The 6,938-nt window shown below is 35.0% G+C and overlaps 1 long non-coding RNA gene across 1 annotated transcript; it reads right to left on the reverse strand.

Annotated features, from left to right (window-relative positions):
- Positions 1–5,199: 5,199 nt before the first annotated feature.
- On the reverse strand, positions 5,200–6,845 carry LOC109367238. The gene is made up of 2 exons (XR_002114154.2): positions 6,602–6,845; positions 5,200–6,319 (listed from the first exon to the last, which is right to left on the reverse strand). It is a non-coding gene; the product is annotated as an uncharacterized LOC109367238 (long non-coding RNA).
- Between the last annotated feature and the right edge of the window lie 93 nt (positions 6,846–6,938).

A 6,938-nucleotide genomic window follows, 5' to 3' on the forward strand; every position in this document is an offset into this window, starting at 1 on the left:
CATAATTGCATACAACATTTCTTTTCAATTTAGTATGCATATAACCTTGTCATTTACAGATTAAGTGCTTTTTTTTCGATAATTTTTACTACTTAACTATCTCCATTAGTTTTGTATTGATGGACTTGCTGCTTACTTGCCAATGCATAATGATGTACTTTTACATATATAGTGCATTATTACAGCGTGCTGTTTCAAGATGTAAAGATTTCATGAGGATGAACTTGGCAGGAGGGTTTTCCATATAAAAGCTACAAAAAAAAAAGGCAATTTTAACTCCAGTAAAGTCAGAAAGTCAGGTTTTTCTCAGTAGGAACTAATAAAAGATTTTATGTCATTATACGATGTGTCATGTTCTGTAAACAAGTGAAGAAAATATATTTTAGAAATGCTTCCACAATTTTATATATATATATAATGATATTTTTCATTTCAGTCTCTATGGAGAATTCATCTTAGGCAAGACCAGTAAGAATATGAACCTGCCATTTAATACTTTTGAAATATCCTGAGACAGTCCTAGTGACATTTTTCCCAGAAATAAAGGCAATTCTTTGCATGATAAAACTTCAAATATGCAAGACAAGTAAACCAAGTTCATTTTATCCCCTTTTGAAGTTAGGTGCATTTTCTTAACAAATAGTTGCAAGTATGGATCATAGAGCAGAAACACGATAAATGCAGTTAAGATCTGGATTTTTGGTGTAGTGCTTATAGCAAATGTGCTTATTTTTCCTTTTTTTTTTTTCCAAGGCATTCATATGTATATCCACACATAAGTGAATGTAATTTTTCTGTATCCAAAATAAAATATCAGGCATGAATTCTTTAATACTATGCTATGCCATGTGCACCAGGAAAATGGACTTGTTTTTATTTGTCTTTTGTTCTTACTTTTAGATCCTTTTGCTTTATGTTAAGATTATTAATGCTTTGTCAACCATACTCAAGGCATTCACATTACTCTTGTCCTTGTTTTGGCTTTTCATTTTCAGAAAATCTAAAAAGTTGAGATTTAAGTAATTTATTTTTTGTTTCTAAAAAGAGATGGTATTTATTTTATATGTTACACAGAGGCCAAAATCTTTGCTTTCCTGAACCCTATAGAAAAATGCTGTCTCAAGCCAGGATTTTCTGAGGAAATCTTAATGACAACTGATCTAAATATTTTACAGATGTTTTACAGTATGTTATCCAGGTACAATCTGGTTCATTTGGTCATCTTAATAGAAATGTTTTTTTATTCCACCTTCAAGATTTTTTAAAAAAGAACATTAGTAGTTCCAAATCTATATGATAACTGAGTTGGCATTTGCTGTTTCCCAGTATTATGTTCCCAGAGCTACAATCAGCTTTCAAAGTGTAGAATTATCTTACAGAAAGTAAACTGACCATTTCCCAAATTTATTTTTTACTCACTGTGCTAACATTTATAAGCAAAAATTCTGTGATAATGATATTCATAATTACAGCATTTTTTTTTTTAGTATTTTTTAGAAAGCCAATAAACAAAAATAGGAAATGCATCTCAAAAACTCTTAGTGTAGCCAAATGTTACTATTCATATATGAAGCACGAAATAGTTGACTGTAGGTTAGTTTCTTTTGTACGCCTGCTATATCTCCTGGACACATTAAAAGCAAGACCTGGCTTTAAGCGAAAGTAGAATTTGGCCAACTGCAGTGTTAGCAGCCATCATAATTTGTTTCAGCATCCTCTGAACTTTTCTGATGTTGTATCTGCCAGTAGTGAAGCCATCAGCAGCTGGAAAAGCTGAAATGTTTCTTGTGCTGCTACCAGATGACATTCACTGTTATTTTGCTGCTAGCATCATGGGGGAGGGATGCTTGGCTTCTGAGCGTAAGCTTCTAAAGTATAGAAGACTAAGTAACTTCTGGAATTTGAGGGTTTTATTCTGGCTTTGAAAAAAAAAAAAAAGTTGGCTATAGGAGTATTCTGTTTGCCTGTTAATTAGTTATTGCCTTGGAGGCAAGCTCATCTGCTGAAGAATAAGTTTGCCATGCCTCTAAAGTATATTTTCATTGCAAGCTGAAATGACGTCTCAAACTGGAAAGATGAACAAGAGATCATTATCACTGTTGAGAAGTCCAGCACAAAAATACTTCAGCTGACAATCCTATTCTTGGATATTGCTTTTGCCACTATTTTGCTTCTTGTAAGTGTGCTGTACTTGATATATTTGTTGAAATCGAAAGTGTGGAAAAATGTTTTGCTTACTGATGCTTTCCATTCATAATATAAAATATTTGCACTAACTGGAGGATGGTGAATCTAATTTAGGAGGAAAAAGTTGGTAATACAAGGGTCATCGTTTTAAATTGTCTTTCCCAGAATTAACTGAAATATACTGTTAATCATATTGGACATTTATGTTTAATGTAAATAAATTGTAGGTATAAGCTCTTCAGGTTTTAGTCAATCATTGTTTCCTTCTTTTTTAAGACTTAAATAAGATAATACTAAATTCTTCCAATTAAAATCCTAAAAACCTAGAGTCTTTCATATGCATTTAATTTTTTAATCAGCTCTCCAACATCTTACAAGGAAGCTTAAACAAGATAAGCAACTGTTGTTTCATACTGGAAGTTGTAGTAGGCAATGATTTGAATTTATTGGAAAAGCTTATGTTAATTTTCAGTAGTTGCCACTGAAGTTATTTGGAGGCTGTAATATATGATATTGTAAATATAGTTTTGGGAAAATTTATTTGAGATAGGAAAGGGAAAAATACTGATAAATCCTGATAGAATGTATGGTGGTGTTCTCATGTGGTAGTGAAAATTAGCTCTAATGCACCCGTAAGCGAAGGCCACAGAAGTGGTGTTCTTGACACATCTCATGTAGTTCAACACTTGTTCCACTATAAGTCGAGCATTAGAAAGCATTTCATTTTCATGCCTAATACTCAGTCCTCTGATCCTTGGAGGAAGTAATGTATATTTATTGAGGTGAAATGTTCAAGAGAGATTGCACGGGTAAGTTAAATTAGACTTGTTGAACGTACTGGAAGTTTTAGGAATATCACACAAAATCACTCCGACTAATATCTCCTGGGGAGGGGATGGAATTTGGAGATAATGTATGTCACTCTCTCTCCTGATCTTTATCTCCACATCTTTATGATGTGATCTGTATGTGTCTTCACTTGAGAAATAAAACAGAGGAAAGGATCAGTTCCTCCTGGTCCAGTCTGAGTATGGACAGTGCTTTGTTTCCACACATTTGAAAGGAATTCTAAGAAAATGGGTAAAGAACGCACAGCTAGTTATCCAACCTGAAAGCCTTCCTGCGGCATAGTATAGGATGAATAAGTACTGAGGGCAATCAGAGAGCAAGGACAGTTCACTTGAGTGTATATGGCACCTAGCAGGCATGTTCAGCTGAGCAGATAGGACCAGACATTTCCAGCAAGGGGCAATAACAATCAGTGGCCTTACAGATATTTTTAAATCTTAGAAGTTGTATATAATAAGACTAATATTATATATGTAAGTATAATTAGAAAAATAATTACAAATAATATACCAAAGTATAATATACAAACATAAAGCAATAACTTTAACAGAAAAGGGAAATAAAGCAGAGCTCTATATTACTCCATATTTAAATTGAACTACTGAAAGCCATGTGCTATAAAAAAAAAATGCTTAGTCCTCATGATAAAATATAAGTTTTGAAAATTGATAGTTTCATCACTGAAGAACTTAACTGACGCTTCGAAAAATAATTCCTTACCTCAGTGTCTGGTATCTTTAATTTCAGTTTCAAGACAGATTTTCATTGCTCATTTCATGTTTGCCACCAAATATTTTAATCAGTAACCTTCAAAACAGAGCATTTCACACCTAAAAGAAGGGACAGGAACTTAACTTTGTTTTGGATATATTTTCTAGTAATACTTGTTTGTTTATTCTTAGATGTATAATAGTACTGACATAAAATACTGAAGCTTTTTTTGCCTAGAAAATCATAAAATCATTAGGTTGGAAAAGACCTAAAAGATCATTTAGCCCAACCATCTACCTATCACTAATACTTCCCTACTAAACCATGTCCTTAAGTATAACATCTACTCTTTCCTTAAACACCTCCAGGGATGGTGACTCCACCACCCCCTTAATTAACCTGTTCCAATGCCTAACCACTCTTTCTGAGAATAAATTCTTCCTAATATCCAACCTGAACCTCTCCTGGTGCAACTTGAAGCCATTCCGTCTTGTCCAATCACTAGTTACATGGGAGAAGAGGCTGACTACTCACCTCACACAACCTCCTTTTAGGTAGTTTTAGAGAGGCAATAATAATGTCTCTCCTGAGCCTCCTCTTCTCCCAGACTAAACAATTCCAATTTCTTCAGTCACTTCCCATAGATCTTATGATAGTCTGTACTCCAGACCCTTCACTGACTTCATTGCTCTTCTTTGGATATACTCCATTATCCTTCATCTGAAAATGCTTAATGAGAAAAAGGGTTACATTAAATCCTTTTCTGTAGAGTGAGGATGTACAACTGTAACTAAAAATAACCCGTTTCAGCTTGTGGGGACAGGAGCAGAGGGGACAGGAACAGAATGGAGAGTTGGTCAGTCCAAAAATAGTATCCTTATATCTGCAAATTTACAGAAAAGGCATACTTCGTTTTACATGAAAGCAAGGTTTCTGAAATTTAATATTGACGAACTTATCAATAACAGCAGACATTTTTCTCCAAAATATTTCACTGTTATATGAACAGTAGAAGCTGCTTTTTCGATGTGTAGATATTTGCGATTTCTAGAACAGACACACAGTGTGCTTTCTTTTGCTAACATTTGATAGATGGTCTGCTTTCTGCAGACACTGGTATTGCAGATAACCTCCTGCTGTCCCAGGGAAATGACGTGTTAAGTAGTGCTACCTGTCAGAATTGGGAACATGTACATACAAGAAGTATATCTGCCTACAAAAATTATTTTACAATATTTTCATCTGCAAGCTATTGGTGCTTTCAATCATGGAGGATGTTTCTGCTCTTATTGTGCAGTGACACATCAGGCTGGGCATGTAAAGTAATGCAAAAGAGACAAAAACATAGAGCAAAAATGAATTCTGAAAGATCAATAACATTAATAATAGTAGGTTATTTTATAACATGCACACAGATAAAGAAGGTGAAATTATTTTGTTTTATATGATCCGTTTTTTTTTACAGAATAAAAATTACTTCACATTTGAGATCTTTCAATGCCATGTATTTCTAGAGAAGGAGTAAAAGTAATATATTTTAATATACTTCAAGGTTTCTTAGCTTATAAGGCAATGTTTTCAAAATCCAAAACAGAAATACAGATTATACTGAATTTCCTTCTTCATTACTGTTCTTAAGATCACATAAGAAAATCTTATTCCTGAGTTCATTGTGGATTCTTTTTTTTCTTTCTTTTGATGTTGAACTTCTATGTCTGCTTTTCAAGGTATATTTTTATTTGGTTTATAAATCCAACTTTTCTTGAAGATCATCTTGCTATATAGAAACTAGTGTGGTGATTTCTCCCTTGTTATTGCAGACTTCTTGCAGTATCTTCCTGTGAGGACTCCTAAAAAGAAATCTTTCCATCTTCCTCTCTAATTCAGTTTTTCTGTATCAAACTTTCATTCAATTGCTGATGTTGTCCATTCTAACTGAGCATCTAAGTGCTATTTGCTGCTCAGAGTTTTGCAGTCTGTGGTCAGAGAGCCAGGCAGCCTGTTCTGTAGCTGGTGGAGTATTCACAGAGCTCAGTATTTTGGGTTCCACTGAACTGATGCACTCAGCGTTTCTAATGGCTTTTTCAGTGTTCATAGTGTTAAATCAGCTGGATGGTATCCCAAAAATTTCTAGCTTTAATGATGTATTACATAACAGCAAGTTCTCTTCTATCACAAATGATGGTCACGGTTTTAGCACATGACGGTCTCATGTAGACACGTATGCTGGAATAAACTGAAGCCATTCCTCGATGTTGAGAGCAAGACGAAGGCTGAGGCCAGCGCAGCTCCAGCCTGCCACACTATGGCTCACTCCGGGAAGCACAAAACTCTGCAGTGCACATCTGGTTGTAAGAAGACAGCGCTGGATCTGCAACTTCAAGAGGGAACAGCAAATGGATGCCATCAGCTTCTGCATGGGCTGTGGGAAGCTTAAAGGGTTGGAGGGAGCCAAAGCCTAGTATTCCAACGTAGCACTCCATGCCAGACACACTCAAAGGAGCATTGCTTGTGCAGAAGTTCATTAAATCTGGACATGTAACCTTTTGTGCTCTTAAAACAAATGTTCACTCTAGGAGAAAAAGACAAAAGAGCCTCTGCAGTCAGCAAGTAATAAGAATTGCTGTTCAGCTTTGAACTTCAGATGTTAGAATTGAGATCTTCCTAGCAAATGTGCTTGCAATTAATAATAATAATAATAATGCTGTTGTTGTTTAGAAGCCCTAAAGAGTTTATCCTGTGTAAGTCAGCATTTACCTCTTTTTGTCTACACTGAAGATATCTATATTTTGTTAATCAACTCTTTCTACTAGTGAAGAAAAACAGGCAGATTCAGAGATCAATTTTACCTCACCTGTTTCAGGTACATGCTTTACACTTGATGTTTCTCATTGCTTCTCACTGTTTCTTTCCAGGAATGAAGGGAGTCCAAATGCCAGCATGCATGACTTTTTCTGATTGAATGAATGGGACTTCTGATCTGACACACCTGTTCCAGTATCCTGGTAAGAGTCCAGATGCACTCAACATTTAGTCTAACTTCAGAGAGATCCACACTGGGAAGCACATGAATACACATGCAACACATGAATGTCAGTGCATTTGCTTCAGAAGAGACCTCAGCTAAGCTCCTACATAACTACTGTAATTAGATATCTGTTAAAGTAGGACTAAAACAGATCTACTTAAAA

This window comes from Meleagris gallopavo, chromosome 4 (assembly GCF_000146605.3).
Source record: "Meleagris gallopavo isolate NT-WF06-2002-E0010 breed Aviagen turkey brand Nicholas breeding stock chromosome 4, Turkey_5.1, whole genome shotgun sequence".
NCBI lineage: Eukaryota > Metazoa > Chordata > Aves > Galliformes > Phasianidae > Meleagris > Meleagris gallopavo.